The sequence below is a fragment of the Arachis ipaensis genome, chromosome B01 (assembly GCF_000816755.2).
Source record: "Arachis ipaensis cultivar K30076 chromosome B01, Araip1.1, whole genome shotgun sequence".
Classification (NCBI taxonomy): Eukaryota; Viridiplantae; Streptophyta; class Magnoliopsida; order Fabales; family Fabaceae; genus Arachis; species Arachis ipaensis.
In genome coordinates, this window is record NC_029785.2 from 19,818,598 (window position 1) to 19,837,428 (window position 18,831).

At 39.4% G+C, this 18,831-nt stretch overlaps 1 long non-coding RNA gene across 1 annotated transcript in view; it reads left to right on the top strand.

The window, feature by feature from the left end:
• The window catches only part of LOC107627046, a 24,115-nt gene extending 10,510 nt beyond the window's left edge, over positions 1–13,605 (top strand). The window contains exon 3 of the long non-coding RNA XR_002359267.1: positions 13,441–13,605. This is a non-coding gene — a long non-coding RNA (uncharacterized LOC107627046). The remainder of the gene's footprint in view (positions 1–13,440) is intronic.

The window sequence follows — 18,831 nt, forward strand, 5'->3', positions numbered from 1 at the left end:
TAAACATAGAAACATAAAAATAACATAGCTTATCAATGCACATAGATTTTTAGTTCTTATAGTTTCACATGAGTAGGTCTCCAAATTTCCATTATATTATCATGACACATTCCCTTATTATCTTTTGTTCCCACAATTTCCCATACTTAATTAACACACACAATTATATCTTAAGCTAACCAAAGATTCAATTTGGGATATATAATTGTTCTTCCGCTTAAGGCTAGTAATGTGGTAAAATATAGAACAAATGGGTTCAAAGGCTCAAAGTGGCTAACAAAGATAATTGAAAGGGTAGGCTTAATTTGGATAAGTGAGCTAAACAAATAATGGCCTCAATCATATGCAAACATATAAATATAATAAACATTGGACATATAGGATGAAACAAAATATAGATTACAATCATAGAGAAGTAAACACACAAGAATAAAATAATTATGGTTAAATAATGTAACCATGCATAAAGACTCAAATCTCACATGTTGTGTGTTCTTTAGCTCAAAAATCATGTTCCAAATACAACTTCAAGCAAATTTAACATAAAAATTTTAATTAAAATTAGTGAAATTTTGTTCCAAAAATAGAGTCTTAGAAAAAACTTATTGTCTTTTCAATCAAGTAGAACATGCATGCAACTAATCTATTACTATGCAATTTATCCTATTCTATAAAAGAAAAACTAACTAAATATCCTAATTTATTGGTGTTTAGGGAAGAGAAATTACCTCCGGAAGTCAGGTACTGACCGACCTCCCCACACTTAAGGCTTTGCACCGTCCTCGGTGCCATCTGTTAGGAACAGGGGTGGGCTGGTAGCAGTATCTCCACAGTCGGGACCATCATGGCTCCCTGTGCTGGTAAAGGAAGTGGAGTGCAGAGTGTCTGAGTCCTTGAATTTTTCCATGATCAGCTCCTTGAGGTATGTGAATCGGCGCTTGTTACGGTGCTCTCTCATCTTAGCTTTGTGTTCCTGCCGATCCAACCTTTCGAGTATCTGATGGAGCAGTTGGTTTGTTGTAGGTGCTTGTGGTACGGAAGGAGGAATGTCCTGAGCCGATTCAGTGGGCTGACTTGTAGTGGCTGCTGAGGGTCTGATATATTTCCCATTAGGGACATATTGATCATCCCGTGGAAGTATGACTTTGGTGTCCCCAGCTCTGAAGGAGACTCCGGCTGCTGAGATAAGATCTGCGACCAAGGCGGGGAAAGGTAAGTTGCCCGTGATTTGTACGTGTCCCATGGCATTCCGGATGTGTCTTGGTAGGTTCAGAGGTTGGCAGTAAGGATGCACCATAGTAGAACGGCCATGTCCGCAGTGAAGGAGGACTCGTGAGTGCTCGGAAAGACGTAATGGGACATGATCTGTGCCCATACGCGAGCCTTCAAAGTAAGTGCTGAAGCCGAGATTCCCTTAGGGCGGTACCATGGTATCCGTAGATCCATCGGCTGCCAGGTAGTGCGATAACTCTGAGAACGGCGTCCCAGTCAAATTGGTACATCTGGCGCTTGAGTGCGGCTTCTTGAAAGGTGTCCAAACCTTCTGGAATAGGGGGAAGACCTAGAGCTTTTTGAATGGCCTCTTCTGTAATGGGGACTTGCTTCTGACGGACAAAGACAGACTGTAGGGTTGAAAGGTGGAAGTTGGAGTAGAACTCGACTACCCAAGAAAGATTGACCTGCCTCGGCTGTCTCAGTAGAAAACCTCATTGTCTTTGTGCAATTTGCAGCTCAACAAAGGTAGCAATATGGTTTGGGAGGAGAAGAAGGTATTCGTTGTTGTAGCTCCTTTCTGCTAGGATGGAGAACATCTGCTCACAGTAGCGATTGGGAAATCGCGCAGTGTCCTTTGCTGGGAAGGCCTTTTCTTTATCATCAACCTTTATAATCCTCTTAAGTCTCTTTGTTGAGGGCTTTACCACAGTTGAAGAGGGTTCTGCCACTAGTGCTCTCTTTGTTCCTCTCCTTGCTGTTGATTTGGGAGTAGCTTTCTCTTTGCCCTTCTTGGTAGCCATTCTGAAAAAGGAAAGAGAAAGTAAATTAAATTTAAAGAGATAGAGCAAGGAAGAGAACGGAAAAGGGTGGTTATGAATGCACAGTAAAAGGTAAATGATGTTAACACATGGTCATGACTACATGTGAAAAGTCATCAATGGAAAATAGTTAGTGCATATGCTGGCAAGTGAATGCAAGGTGTTTATTGGCATGCTGGCAAAGGCATGAGTAGCATAGATCAAGCATCACTTGTAACAAACCATCACGTTTGTATTGACAATTATTTTCAATGAATAAAATATAAAAAGGGGTTTTGTGAAAAACGGGCATTTAATAGTAGAATAGAATAACGTAGAAAAGTGCATAATGCCATGTTGGATTTTTCACAAACACATAGCATGCATGGTGGAATAATGTATGGAAAGTATTAAATTGAACATGCAAGCAACCCTTTAAAAAGTAATATATAATTGCCAAACAAATTTATAACAATCCACAAGCATATAATGAGAAATAATGACTCAAATAAATTTCTAACACCAAGTAAAAAGGAAAAAGAAAGAAAAAGAAAATATGAATAATGAAAGTAAAAGGAAAAGAAAAGAAGATAACATATAAAAATAAGAAGAAAAATAGAAAAGTAAGGAGAGGAGAAGAAAAGAAAACCTTGTTAATGGGGGTGAGAGAGAGAGTGAGAGTGTAAAAAGTGAGAAAGAAGGAAGAAGGAAGAAGGAAGAAATAAGGAGGGAAAAGAGAAAATAGGATTTGGGTAAAAGAAAGATAAGATAATTGGCAAATCAGGGGAGCTGTGCAGCGCAAGCGACGCGGCCGCGTGGGGCACGCGGTCGCGCAAATTGCGCTTATGATAATTGACGTGGTCGCGTTGGTCACGCGGTCGCGTGACCCGTTTTATGCCACTGGCGCGAGGACAGCCTCGCGCTCGCACAACTCTCTGTTCGAAATTATATTGTTACCAAATCTTGGGTGACGTGATCGCGTGGGGCATGCGATCGTGTGAGTGGTCGTGAAAAGGATATGACGCGGTCGCGTCGGTCACGCGGCCGCGTGGGAAGGATTGTGCGTTTAGCACCAATCCAGCACCACTCTTGCACCACTTTCGGTCGTGCACCCTATTGACGTCGAATTCCAGGGCACGCGGCCGCGTGGGTGACGCGGTCGCGTGGGAGGCCAATGTTCCCATGTGACACGGACGCGTCGGCAACGCGGTTGCGTGGGACAATTTGTGCCATTGGCACGCCTCCAGCCACGCTCCTGCGTGACTCTCTGTTTGTTTTTTATTTTCTCCCATCTCCTGCGACGCGGACGCGTCAATGATGCGGTCGCGTCGCGTTAAATTTTTTTTTTAATTAAAAATAAAAGTATGTAAATGCAGATGCACGAAATGTACTAATAAAGAGAAGAGTTATTAAATAAAAAAACTAAGAATAAAGAAAAGAACGATCATACCATGGTGGGTTGTCTCCCACCTAACACTTTGCTTTAACGTCCGTAAGTTGGACGCTCCATTAGCTCAATCTTCGGCTATGTGAGGATCTTCCATGAGGAAGATCTCGAGCTCCTTGTTTTTCTGCATCCTCTCTCCATGGTATAGCTTTAAACGATGTCCATTAACTTTGATAAGTTCAGAGCTTCAAGGATGGCTTAGGTGATAAACTCCGTATGGTTCGGCCTTCTCTACTCTGTATGGACCTTCCCATCTTGATCTCAACTTTCCTGGCATGAGCCTCAGTCGAGATTTGTAAAGGAGGACTAAGTCTCCATGTTGGAACTCTTTTCTCTTAATGTGCTGATCATGTACAGCCTTCATCTTCTCCTTGTATAGTCTTGAGTTCTCATAAGCTTCTAGGCGAAGGCTTTCCAGTTCTTGCAGTTGCAATTTTCTTTCAGCTCCGGCTTTCTCAATTCCCATGTTGCACTCCTTTACTGCCCAAAAGGCTTTGTACTCTACTTCAACAGGGAGATGACAAGCTTTTCCATAGACTAAGCGGAAAGGACTCATCCCAATGGGTGTCTTGTATGCGGTTCTGTATGCCCAGAGTGCATCTTGTAGCCTGGTGCTCCAGTCTCTTCTATGAGGTTTGACTATCTTCTGCAAGATACGCTTTATCTCTCTGTTTGACACATCGGCTTGCCCATTAGTCTGAGGATGGTATGCTGTTGCAACCTTATGAATTATTCCATGCTTCTTCATTAATCCTGTTAGTCTCCTGTTACAAAAATGGGTGCCTTGATCGCTCACGATTGCTCGTGGTGATCCAAAGCGACAAATAATGTGGTTTCTCACAAAGAAAACAATAGTGTTAGCATCATCAGTGCAGGTAGGAATTACTTCCACCCATTTGGAAACGTAATCCACAGCTAATAATATATAAAAATAACCATTAGAATTTGAAAATGGACCCATGAAGTCAATGCCCTAAACATAAAAAATTTCATAGAAAAGCATAATTTGTTGAGGCATTTCATCTCTCTTAGATATATTACCAAATTTTTGGCATGGAAAACAAGATCTACAAAATTCAGCAACGTCTCTAAAAAGAGTAGGCCACCAGAATCCACAGTCTAAGATTTTTCTAGCTGTTCTTTGAGGGCCAAAATGTCCTCCACTCTAAGATGAGTGACAAGCCTCTAAGATGGACTGGAATTCTGATTGAGGGACACACCGTCTAATTACCTAGTCAGCACCACATCTTCATAAATATGGGTCATCCCATATATAATATTTAGACTCGCTTTTCAGCTTGTCTCTTTGATGCTTAGAAAAGTTTGGAGGAAAGGTGCGGCTAACTAGATAATTAGCTACAGGTGCATACCAAGGGACTACCTCAGATACTGCTTGCAGGTTATCAAATGGGAAACTATCAGCTATAGGAGTGGGGTCAGCTGTAATGTGTTCGAGGTGACTCAAATGGTCTGCCACTAAATTCTGGTTACTACTCCTATCCTTAATTTTTAAATCAAATTCTTGTAATAGCAGTATCTAACGTATAAGCCTTGGTTTGGACTCCTTTTTAGCTAATAGATACTTGAGAGCTGCATGGACTGAGTACACTACTACCTTCGTACCAAGTAAATAGGCTCGAAATTTATCCAGAGCAAAAACAATAGCAAGAAGCTCTTTCTCAGTAGTAGTGTAATTGGACTGTGCGGCATCTAGAGTTTTAGATGCATAAGCAATAACAAAAGGATCCTTACCTTCACGTTGAGCTAATGCTGCTCCTACTGCATGGTTGGAGGTGTCGCACATTATTTCAAATGGTTGGCTCCAGTCTGGTCCTCTCACAATTGGAGCTTGAGTCAGAACGGTCTTCAGCTTATCAAACGCTTGTTTGCAATCCTCACTGAACTCGAACTCAATATCCTTCTACAGTAGTCTGGATAAGGGAAGTGCTACCTTACTGAAGTCCTTAATGAATCTCCTGTAAAAACCTGCATGGCCAAGGAACGAACGGACTTTCCTCATAGAAGAGGGGGAAGGTAAACTAGAAATAGCATCCACCTTTGCTGGATCTACAGAAATGCCAGTATTAGACACAACATGTCCTAGTACAATCCCTTGTTTAACCATAAAGTGACATTTTTCAAAATTTAATACAAGGTTTGTACTGACATATCTATCTAATACTCTAGATAATCCATCTAAGCAAAGGCTAAAGGAGTCGCCATAAACACTAAAATCATCCATAAAAACTTCCATACAGTCCTCAATAAGATCAGAAAAAAGACTCATCATGCACCTTTGGAAAGTAGCTGGTGCATTGCACAAGCCAAAGGGCATTCTCTTGTAAGCATAAGTCCCAAAAGGACATGTAAAAGTGGTCTTTTCCTGATCCTTAGGAGCTATATGAATCCGGAAATAACCTGTGTAACCATCTAAAAAACAATAATGTGATTTACCTGACAGGCGATCCAGCATTTGATCAATGAATGGAAGAGGATAGTGATCCTTACGAGTGGCTTGGTTGAGGCGTCTGTAATCAATGCAGACCCTCCAAGCGTTCTGTACTCTGGTTGCTATGAGCTCTCCATGCTCATTCTTCACTGTAGTGACTCCAGACTTCTTGGGCACCACTTGTACTGGGCTCACCCATTCATTGTCTGAGATGGGATAGATGATATCTGCCTCCAGTAGTCTGGTCACTTCCTTCTTGACAACTTCTAAGATAGTGGGGTTCAGTCTTCTCTGGGGTTGATGAATGGGCCTTGCTCCCTCTTCTAAAAATATTCTGTGCTCACATACTTGAGGGTTGATGCCTACTATATCTGCCAAACTCCTCCCAATTGCCTTCTTGTGCCTCCTCAGCACACTAAGTAACTGCTCTTCTTGTTGAGAAGTGAGTTCCCTTGCAATGATAACTGGACACTTTTGCTTGTCCTCAAGGTAAGCATATTTGAGGTGTGGAGGAAGGAGTTTCAAGTCTAACTTCTGATCATGGTCAGGCTCTGGGTTGTCTGGAGCTGGTAACAATGGTAAAGCACTGTCATTATCCTCTGAGAATGTCCCCACACTTGGACCTTGTCCTATGTACTTCTCTTCAAATTCCTCCTGGTGAACTTCAGCCACGGTTTCATCTATAATGTCACACTAGAGGATAGAATGATCCTCCGGAGGATGCTTCATAACTCCATTCAGATTGAAGATTACTACTCGACCATCTATTTCAAAAGAGTATGTTCCTGAAAAAGCATCCAATTTGAACCTTGATGTCTTTAGGAATGGTCTTCCAAGTAGGATTGATGATGGCTTCTTTGAGTCATTTTGGGGCATCTCCAGGATATAAAAATCAGTGGGGAATGTGAGCCCCTTAATGCCCACTAATACATCTTCAGCAACTCTAACCACTGTAATAATGCTTTTATCTGCTAACACAAAATGAGCTGCCGACCTTTTTAAAGGAGGGAGCCTCAAAATATCATATATAGACAAAGGCATTATACTCACACATGCTCCTAAATCACACATGCAGTCAGAAATTATCACACCACTAATAGTACAATTAACCATACAAGGACCTGGGTCACTACATTTTTCAGGTAAACCACCCATTAAAGCAGATATGGAACTACCTAAAGGAATAGTTTCTAATTCATTAATTTTGTCTTTATGTACACATAGATCTTTTAGAAACTTTGCATATTTAGGTACCTGTTGAATAACATCAAAAAGAGGAACAGTTACCTCAACCTTTTTGAATATCTCTACCATTTTGGGATCAGGTTCCAGCTGCTTCCTGGGCTTCCTTGCAAGTTGTGGAAATGGAATGGGAGTGGTGTCTTCTGCAGTATCTGCGCCCTGTGGTGCTTCCTCCTGTGGTTGAACTTCTTCTTTTTCAGCTATGTCATGTATGTCCTCCTCCTCTTCAACATCTTTTATTTCCACTAGCTGAGGCATGTTCTGGTGGGCTTGGCTCCTCCTGATTCCTCTCCTGCAGTGTGGTTTCGGACCTTAGGGTGATGGCATTAATGCCACCCTTTGGATTGGGTAATGGTTGAGAGGGAATTCCACTGGAGCTCAAAGGCTGGTTATTGGAGTTATTCATTGATCCAATCTGTGAGACAAGAACTTGCAAAGTAGCGTTCATACCATTTAGAGTGGCATTAATATTATTTTCCATGGTCTGTTGTCTCCGATTAATGGATTGTAGTAAATCATTATTAGGAGATGAGGAAAGATAAGTAATTTGAGAGGTCTGCTGTTGGGTATTCTGTGGTCCTTGGGATTGTCTCAGGTGAGGTGCTCTGTAAGGCTGGTTCTGGTTCTGCTGCCTGTTGTTGTTATTACTCCACCTCTGATTTCCCTGATTGTCTCTGCCTCCTCTGTTGTTGTTGTTGTCCCTCCAATTCTGGTTAGAATCGTCCTGCCATTCATGGTTGTAATTGCCACCTTGATTGTACCCTTGGTTGGGGCGGTCATAGAAGTTATGAGTGGCTGCCACGGTGTTGTCTTCCTGCTGGAGCTACGGACATTCATCAGTATAGTGGCTATAATCAGCACAGATTCCACAAACTCTCTATGGGACTAAATGTTGGCTTTGCTGTGGTGGAGAAGGTTGAGCTTGCTGAACTTGTTGATTCAATTGCATCTGCTTCAGCAAGTTGGTCATTTCACAGATACTCTGAGTTAGAGCAGCAGTCTCTCTGCTAGAGGATACTTCTGCAACAGCTTTTGAACGGCCTTGTTTCTGTCTGTGATTCCGAGTAGATTCAGCTAAGTCGCTGATCAATTGCCATGCCTCATCAGTGGTCTCATACTTTTTCATAGACCCATTGCTAGCACTTTCCAATGTGGTCTTATCTTGGGGCCTCATGCCCTGTGTGACGTAACCGAGTAACACTATCTTGTCAATCATATGGTGGGGGCATGCTTCTAGAAGATTATTGAAGCGCTCCCAATATTCATAGAGAGTCTCAGATTCATCCTGAACAATCATGGAAATGTCTTTCCTCAGTTTATCAGTAACTTCAGCTGGAAAGAATTTTTCCAAGAATTCTCTTCTCAGTGTATCCCAGTTGGATAGAGTTGCTGCGGGTTGAGTGTAATACCACTCTCTTGCTTTTCCCTCAAGAGAAAACAGGAAAGCTTTCAACAAAATTGAAGTTTCATCTGCACCATCACGCCTGACAGTAGAATAGGCTACTTGAAAATCTCTCAGGTGCTTGATAGGCTCTTGAGCAGGTAAGCCATGAAACTTGGGCATCAAATTGAGCAGTGCGGTCTTTATTTCAAAGTCTGTAGCCACCACTGGGTGATGCGCTTGAAACGGTTGTATTGTAAAATCAGGGGCTCCAGCCTCCTGGATAGTAACTCTCCTAGCTGCTGCCATGTTACCTGCACGTAAATCAACCAAATCAGTAGAACGGAGGTTGGTTTCCTTCTCAAGTGACGTTTTAGATCTGCCCTCAGAGAGGACTAACCGACGCCGAGCTTGCCTTATTCGTGAAATAGTTCTTTCAATCTCAGGATCGAATACTGGCAAGTTTGGATCAGGAAGTGAACGCGTCATCTAACGAAAGAAACAAGCAGCTCATGGTAGCAAGATAAAATAAAATGCAAATAAATAAAATCCAATCAATAACTTTAGCACTCTATTGCAACTCCCCGGCAACGGCGCCAAAAATTGACGTGGCGGATATTGGCTAATTAAGAATTGATATAAGTTGTGCGTTCCAAGTATAGTTCTTAACCAACCAGAAATCCGCTTATCAATTTAGAAGGGGTTGTCACAAAAATTAAAATTAAAATACTGGGAGTATGAATCCCAGGTCGTCTCCCAACGAGTTGCAGAAAGGTGTGCTATTTTATTAATCAGATATTTTCAAAAAGAGTTTGAGTTGAATAAACAGGAAATTAAATTGGGAAAATTAAGTAATTTAAATAAAAGCCTTGACTGGGAGTAGATTAGTTGGAAGCCCTATTCTTGTTGCAGTACTCTCAAGATTAATTGATAATTGAAGGTTGTTCTATTCAGTTATCCCTTACTAGGTAAGGGAAAGTCAAACAAGTTGGAATGTTGTTTCTATTCACAAGTCCCAATCCGCTTACTTGGAAGGACTGGCATTAGTGACTAGATGGCAATCCAACAATAAACCCAATTATAATTTCTCTTTTGAGCATTCCAACTCAAGGGTTCCTTTCAATCAACTCCCTATCAAGTTAGGGAACTACTCGCTCATTGTGAATGTAGAACTCATAACATAGGAAAGGGAATTAAAGAAAGACATGATAAATAAAACTCAAGGGAATCAATTAAAAATAAAAGTAACTCTTGTATTAATAAATCCTAAAATAATCCATTAGTAAAATTGAGTAAATTAAAGGAAATGAAAGAGTAAAGCCAAGTAAAGAAAATGAACTAGAATGACGAAGTCTTGATGAGGTAATAACTCTTCTCAATATCCCAATGCAAAGAGCAATAGAAATAAAATCCTAAGAACTATGAATGTGTAGAGAGAAAACCTAGAGGAGAAGTAAAACTAGATCTAAAAAACTAAAACTGTGTATAATGAATATTGTTTTCGTTTCTGCATGTTCTCTGACTCTAGTCTGCCTTTCTGGGCCGAAAACTGGGTCAAAACAGGGCCCAAAATCACCCCCAGTGAATTCTGCAGATTATGCAGATCGCGCACGTCACGCGATCGCGTCATTCATGCGGATGCGTCATTCGGCGTTTTGCTTTGCCACGCGGGCGCGTCGGCCACGCCTCCGCGTCACTTGTGCTATTCCAATCCACGCGGTCGCGTAAGCCATGCGGCCGCGTCACTGCGATTTCCTCTCTTCCGCGCGGTCGCGGGAGCCATGCGGCCGCGTCACTTCTCGCTGGTCATCTCCTTAATTTCTTGTGTTCCTTCTATTTTTGCAAGCTTCCTTTCCAATCTCCAACTCATTCATGCCCTATAAAGCCTGAAACACTTAACACACAGATCACGACATCGAATGGAATAAAGGAGAATTAAAATACATAATTAAAAGTCTCTAGGAAGCAATTTTTCAATCATGTAATAATTTTAGGAAGAAAATATAAATGCATGCTAATCATATGAATAAGTGGGTAAAGATCATGATAAAACTACACAATTAAACACATTATAAACCATAAAATAGTGTTTTATCAGAGCCACAAGGATTTGATCAACCCTCTTGGCAACAACCCCCTCCAATGCACTATAACAAACAACCATTCTGTGATGCATACCAAAATGATGACTATGGTGGACTCCCTTGTAGTTACCAACAAGCCCCGCCATATGCTTATGAACCATCTACTCAACACAACTTTGAACCACCATACTCACAAGTCCCTTATCACCAAACACCACCATATGACCCTAACCTGTATCCACCACACTAACCACCATATGAACCACACCCAGAACCACCACCTCAATATTCACCATCTCCATATCCTTATCAAGAAGAACCACCTTCCTATTATGAATCCTTTCTCCAAAATAATGAACCCTCATATCCACCCCAATCTCCAATGGATGACATCCTTCGTGGTCTTCTTCAAGGGCAAGCAAAGATGAAAAGGAATGTACTGGAATTAACGACTGCCTTAACCGAGGTAGTAAATCAATTAGCTTTCCAACATCTGAGCACTCAAGTAACCCCCATAGTTTCATGTGGAGAATCTACTGAAGAACGTAACATGAAGGAGACACTAAAAACTCCGGTGGACAGTGAGCAGCACGACTTTGTATTGGAACAATTGAAGGAAGCCGTTATCGTTAAAGAGGAAGAAGTAGTTGAAGACTTGGGAGATGCGGAACCTCCATGGGAAACTCAAGTCATAGAGCCCCCTTCTAAGGAGTTTGAAATTGATGTTGAGGAGGGGGTACAACCTCCAAAGCATATCATGGTTGAAGACTTTGAAGGGGATGAACAAGAGATGGATTCAATCATTAATAAATTCTTATCTACAATTGAATCTTCTCCCATTGGACTTGAGATGGAGATTCAAGAAGAAGAAGCACAACCTCCTATGCCCTTGGTAAGTAATGAAGAAGATATTAAATTGGAAGAAATCTACCAAGAGGAAGAGGTTGAAATTGAAGAAGCTTGCAAAGAGGTGGAAGTTGTCAAAGAAGAGCCCAAGGAAATGGAGCTGGAAATCACCTTGCCAAAGTTGTTGGAGACCTCTCCCCCAAAACCATCACCATCCATTCCTTCATTCAAGTGGGTAAATCTTTCATCTCTAAGCTTAATTAGCTCACTTGAATATGCTTTTCTTGAGACAGATGGGCAACTCAGAGCTCTTTGTGGCTTTAAGAGTAAGAGGGAGATGGTTAGTGGTAGGAGTCGTCATGCAAGATTCAATATGGTGGAAAGCTCAAAGTTTAAATGCAAAGGTTGGTGTAAATCTCAACTGAATGGGTCTAGGAAGTTGTTTGGCCGCTTTAGTCAGAATTCAGATTGCCTGCCACCCGGTTGGAACACTAATGATCAACAAGAAGACGGGTGCAAAAGCAAGGTTTGGGACCCCGTAATTCAGTCTAGAAATCAACACTCTTGGGGCCTTGTCACTCACTTTAACTTGCTTGAAGGCTTTATACGCCTAGTTTAGGACCTCGGAGGATATTGAAATTGCAAACATTGGTGGAGATTCCTGGATGAGTTCAAGCACAAGCCACCATAACAAAGGGCTCCCCAAATGTCCAACTTAAGGACTTTAACTAAAAGTGCTAGGTGGGAGACAACCCACCATGGTATATTCTTTCCTTTTTGTTCTTAGTTTTATTTTATTTTATTTTCATTCGTGTTCATTCATAATTCCTGCATATTCACCTGCATTCTGCATTTGCATGTGCATATTGCATATATATAAAAAAATGCGGACGCGACATGGAAGCGTTGCTGACGCGTCCGCGTCACAAGTGCATTAGGAAGAAAAGAAAAGTGAATAGAGAGTCATGCGAGAGCGTGGCTGGAGGCGTGCCTTAGGCATAAATATGCCCACGTGACCGCGTTACCGACGCGGCCGTGTCATTTGAAAAATAGCTTTCCCACGCGTCCGTGTCACCCAGCGAATGTATGGCTCTGTAAAATCGACGTAAAGGGGGTGTATGGCAGTATGTTGGGCTGGAATAGGGCTGGAACCGCGCTAGAAGCACAAGCCCCACCATGCGAACGCGTGCCCCATGCGTCCGTGTCATTTTTCAAAGTATGGCCATTCACGCAATCGCGTCAACCACGCTACCGCGTCACCCAGATTTTTGGCAAAATGCATTTAAAACAGAGAGTTGCGCGACCGCGAGGCTGCCCTCGCGCTAATGGCACAAATCACTCCACGCAAACGCGTGACCCACGCATCCGCGTCATCTGAACTTATCGCACACCACGCGACCGCGTCACCCACGCGTCCGCATCGCCCGCGTCGCACAACTTATCCTGATCAGCGCCAATTATCTTATCTTATCTTCTTTCTTCTTTCTTCCTTACTTCATCTTTTTAACTTCTCATTCCTCTTCACTTCCATTCTATTTTATTTAATTTATTTGCATACTTTCATCCATTGCATTTTAATTTTGGGTATATTTTTATTTTCTTTTCTAAAATTATTATTTTTTCATTGGTGTTAAAATTTTCTCATTCAACTGTTACATCTTTTTGAATTATTCTGGTGCTTCATGACTTGTTTTATTCTAATTGGTTATTATTATTCATAAGTCAATGCTAATTTTTATAATACTGATATTTCTTTTGCATTGATATGCACTTACACTATTTTGCATTACCCACACCCTCTTCCCTATTGTTGCAATTCTTGCACTATTGATATGCCGTATGCTTCTACTGTTTTCTCACTGTATGTTGTAGCTACCATGTAATTGAGACCTTTACTATTGGCATTACCAACCCATATTTTATTTATTTTTCTTATCTTTATTTCTGGGTTACTTTTCACCCTTTTCCTCTTCTTTCAGGATGGCCACCGAGGAAGAAAAAATGAAGAACTTCTATAGGGGGAGACAAGCAAGTCAATATGCACAATCTATAGAGAAAGGCATCAGTTGGAGCAGCCCGTCCACTTGTACATCTTAGCATGCACCGAGGACGGTGCAACCTTTAAGTGTGGGGAGGTCGATACCGATCTCCATGGGTTAGTTATTCTCTTCTCAACACCAATGTCTTATTTTCTTCATTAGTTCATTGTTGCATTGCATAGTAGATTGCATGTGTAGTTGATTGTTTGCATTTAAATACTACTTGGTTGAAAAATAATAAGTTTCTTTCTAGGACCTTATTTTTGAAAAAAAAATTTTTACTAATTTAAATAAAAAAAATTAAAAATTTTCATGTGTTAAATTTGTTTAAAGTTGTATTTGGAACATGGTTTTTGAGCCAAAGAACACACAACCTGTGAGATTTTGAGATTAATTACACGGTTACATTAGTTAACCATAAATATTTTATTCTTGTGTGTTTTCTTCTCTATAATTGTAATCTTTACTTTGTTCCACTCTATATGTCCATTATTTAGTGTATTTACATGCTTGCATATGATTGAAGCCATTACTTGTTTTCACTCACTTATCCCAAATAAGCCTACCCTTTTATGTCACCCTTGTTAGCCACTTTGAGCTTTTTAACCCCTTCTATTCCATAACCACATTACTAGCCTTAAGCAGAAAAATAAAATAAAAATCCCAAGTTGAATCATTGGTTAGCTTAAGATAGATATTGTGTATAATTTAAGTATGGGGAATTTTATGGGAACATGGGATGATAGAAAAAAAAAGGAAAATTAAATTGAATAAGTTATTTGAAAATTTGGGAAGCATGCTCATGTGAAATCAAAATAATTAAATTACCATGTGCATTGAAAAAAAAATATTAAGTAATTAAATAAGGGGATAAAAAAAAAGAAAAATAATATTATCCCAAATGCAAAATAAAAAGAATCAATGCACATGAGACAAAATTCAAAAATAAGTTTGATACATGAGCATGTAATACAAAAGTGGAAAAAATTTGAGTAGCTAGGTAAAGCATTTTAAATTATATAAAGTATGTATATGTTAGGTGAGATCTTAGACTAATATATATATATATATATCCTTACCTTTACCTCAGCCCCATTACAACCCTGAAAAGACCTCATGATGTTTGCATTGATATACTAAATATTTGTTGATTGGTTAGATGAAGAACAAGGTTGAAAAAGCATGACTAGGGAAGAGTAGAGTGATTGAACCTAGACACTTGAGAGTTAGAGTGATATACACTACCAGTAAGGGTTTAATGCTTGATTCTATATTCCCTGCTTTCATGAGCTATCTTCTTACAAGTTTACTTGTTTTTACTGTATGGTTTGAATTAGTGGAATTTGATCTATGTTTGTCCTGGAGAACTTATTTATTTTTAACCAAGTAGGTAGAAGCATTTCACATTTAGTTACATTCATATAGATAGGATTGCATTTCATACATTTTACCATTCCTCTTCACTCCTTTATAGCTTCTCTTGAGCTTAGCATGAGGACATGCTAATGTTTAAGTGTGAGGAGGTTGATAAACCACTATTTTATGGTTTATCTTGTACTCAATTAAGTGGATTTTATCAATCTTTCATACACTTATTCATATGATTTGCATGAGTTTACGTTTTCCTTCCTGATTTTGTGCTATGATTGAAAACATGCTTCTTTGGACTTATATTTGCTAATATTAATCCTCTCTTATTACCATTCGATGCCTTGATATGTGTGTTAAGTGATTACAGGGACTATAGGGTAGGAATGGCTTAGAGGATGGAAAGGAAGCATGCAAAAGTGGAAGGAATACAAGAAACTGAAGGAACTGCTAAAGCTGTCTAGCCTGACCTCTTGGTACTAAATCGACCATAACTTGAGCTACAAAGGTCCAAATGATGTGGTTCCAGTTGTGTTGGAAAGCTAACATCCGGGGCTTCACAATGATATATAATTTGTCATAGCTTCCCCGAAGTTAGGCGACGCGGATGCGTGGATGGTGCGCACGCATCGCATCTGCAAAATTCAACCCACGCAAACACGTGGACGATGCTTCCGCGTCACTTTGCCACAACCTGTACATACCAGAAATCGCTGGGAGCAATTTCTGGGCTATTTTTGACCCAGTTTTCGGCCTGTAACACACAGATTAGAGGCTATAAAATGGGGGAATACATCCATTCATCAGATAACATACATTCATAATAATTCACTTTTCATAATTTAGATGTAGTTTTAGAGAGAGAGAGAGAGGCTCTCCCCTCTCTCTTAGGATTTAGGATTAGGATTCCTCTTAAAGGATTTAAGATTTCTTATTATTTCAACTTACAATTTCTTTTGAGTTCCAGGTTCAATGTTCCTTTACTTATTTTCTCAATTTAGTTTATGAACTCTTTATGTTTAGATTGATTCTTTATTTAATATAAACTGAGGTATTTCAGATTTATGATTCTTATTTAGCTTTTTATATTCTTGGATTTAATTGATTAATTGGAGACTCTTGAGTTATCAAACTCATCGTGATTGATAATTGTTATTTTTGCTAATTGAATTGAATTCCAATAACTCTAGTCCTTTCTTTGGAATTGGCTAGGACCTGAAGATCAAACTAATTAGTCCACTTGACTTTCCTTTGCTTTAGTAAAGGTTAAGTAAGTGGGATTAAAACTCAATTCTCATCACCATCGATAAGGATAACTAGGATAGAACTTCCAAATTTTCATACCGTGCCAAGAGTTTTATTAGCTATTGATTTATTAATTCCTGCAATTTATTTCTCTTGTTCAAACCTTTTCAAAATCCAAATATACCTTTTTCCATAACAAACAATAAATCATACTTCCCTGCAATTCCTTGAGAAGACGACCCGAGGTTTGAATACTTCGGTTATTTATTTTTATTGGGTTTGCTTAAGTGACAAACAAAACTTTTGTACGAAAGGATTTTCTGTTGGTTTAGAAGCTATATCTACAACGCGATTATATATTTGTGAAAATTCTTTACCGATAAAAATTCCGATCGTCACTAGTCGTCTTTGTTATGACCCCCCTTATGAAATGTCTTCAGTCTTGCCCAAGTTAGGTACTCCACATGGAGGTCATTCAAACTTCAATTTAACTAAAATAGAGAAGTTGCAAGCTCATCGTTATGTGGTTTTCAATCGCGAAGGTGTGAAACCATATATCAATGCCTTTAGAGACCACATTAGGAGAACTTCAAAAGGAAGAAGACTCTCACCTGCAGAGATAGAAAAGAAAGTTAATAAAGACTTTGTTGATTGGTTTCAAGAATTGGTAAGTGAAAATTCATACTTTATAAAGTATACATTGTATATTAGTCAACTAAATAATCTTGACTGATACTTTTTGTTTTACTTCACAGAGTGTGAATCCAGATAATCCATACGACATGTCAACTGATATAAAGTTTCTTGCACGAGGCCCAATGATGAATGCAAGGAGATTTTCTGTTTATGACATCAATGGATATAGATTTCAAACTTTGACTAGATAATTTGGTCTTAAGACACAAAATAGTGGAGTATTCTTAGTCTCTAACACACCCTGCATTGCAAGTATTGCGAATAGAAATATGAGACAAGCAAATTTTCCATATTATGGCAAGTTAGAAGATATAATTGAACTTAACTATCATGGACAATTTGTTGTTGTTATTTTTAAATGCAAATGGGCTGACACTACTAGGGACAGATGTTATAAAAAAGACCATTGGAATTTCAATTGCGTCAATTTCAATTCCGCTATTACTGGTGCGCATCTGATCTTGGTACACTGCCATCTGTCGCTTCGTCCACTGAAGCCGCTCAGGCTCCCGCCTCCATTCCAGCCTGAGATCATCTGTGTCTGTCATGGGTGAGAGGATCACCTGATATCTCTCCTCAGACTCCTGCAGTTGTTGAGCCTGTTGGTGAAGGCTCGAGTGAGGAGCAGTACTTGCTCTCTCAAATCGACGCTGTCCTCGGGATCGACGGGCCGACTGGTGGCAGAGGCAGATGATTATCTCATTGTGGATGTGCGAAGGTTGTCAGCGAAGAAGGATCCCCGTCTGTAAACGCAATTCTTGTATGACTCAGATGCGGCCTCGCGACAACTGATACAGTGGTGTTGTTCTCTTTCTAACTCGACTCTTAGATTGATGAGATTAAATATTATCTAAAACCTATGACTTCACATACTTTTATAAATTCAAATCAAAATTTTAAATTCTAGTTTGTTTAAATTACTAGACCTTATTCAAGCTAATATTGTAAATATTTATTTGTCTCTAAATTTAAGTTATATTAGGCATTGTAAGATTTATATTATTAACTAATTAGTTGAGTACCTAATTAGTTAAAATTTAGAACAATACAACAAACAATAACACAACAAACAACACAATTTAAAATCTAGTCTCAACTTCTAATTTATAATAAATTTATAATCTATTCTCATCAATGGTAATCCAATACCAAGCCAGAACCAAATTTAAGAAGTGGGAGAACGGGTGCTACCTAGGGGCGTAACGACGAGCAATGGCAAAAGCGACGGTTCAGTTCAGACCACGAGAGGGGGCCATCGAAAGAGGCTGCCGGAGGGAATGTTGAGGGAAGGGGGAGAGTGTTAGATTGAGAGTGGAAGGCGAGAGGGTGAGAGAGAGAGAGAGAGAGAGAGAGAGAGAGAGATTCAAAATGAGGGGAAAGAGGGTTCACAGTTCGAATTTAGGGTACATTTACTATTGGATTTACCGATAGATTTTATCCGCCAATAAAGCTTCGCAGTCGATCAAAAGTAACGTTTCACTAATCAAGATTACTGTCAAATTTATTCCCCTATAAATTCGATGGTAATCGTGGCGCCAATTATTTTGATTTTTCCTCTAACTATTACCATTGGATTCTGGTTTCCAACGGTAAATCTTTTGCCAGACGAATTCATTGCAAACTATATCGATGCTAACCTTCGATGCTAAATCCAACGGTATTTAGCGTTTTTCTTGTTGTGCTAAATCCTAAAAAACTATATCCATTTTACATTTAAAATTGATTAAAAAATTATATATGTATCTCATTGTCAGTGTAAACGAGATAATACTACATGTATCTTGTAAACAATATTTTTTTTCCAAATTTTATATATCTCGTTTGCAAGCGAGATAAAGCCAAAAAAATCATGACTTATCTCGTTTACACCCTAAACAAATTATATACATAATTATCTCGTTTGCACAGTAAATACGATAAATAAATTACATAAATTGATAAATACCTCTCAAATTACATATATTGGTAAATAAAATATTTAATTTATTTATATAAAAAAATTATCCTAAAAATATTCTATGA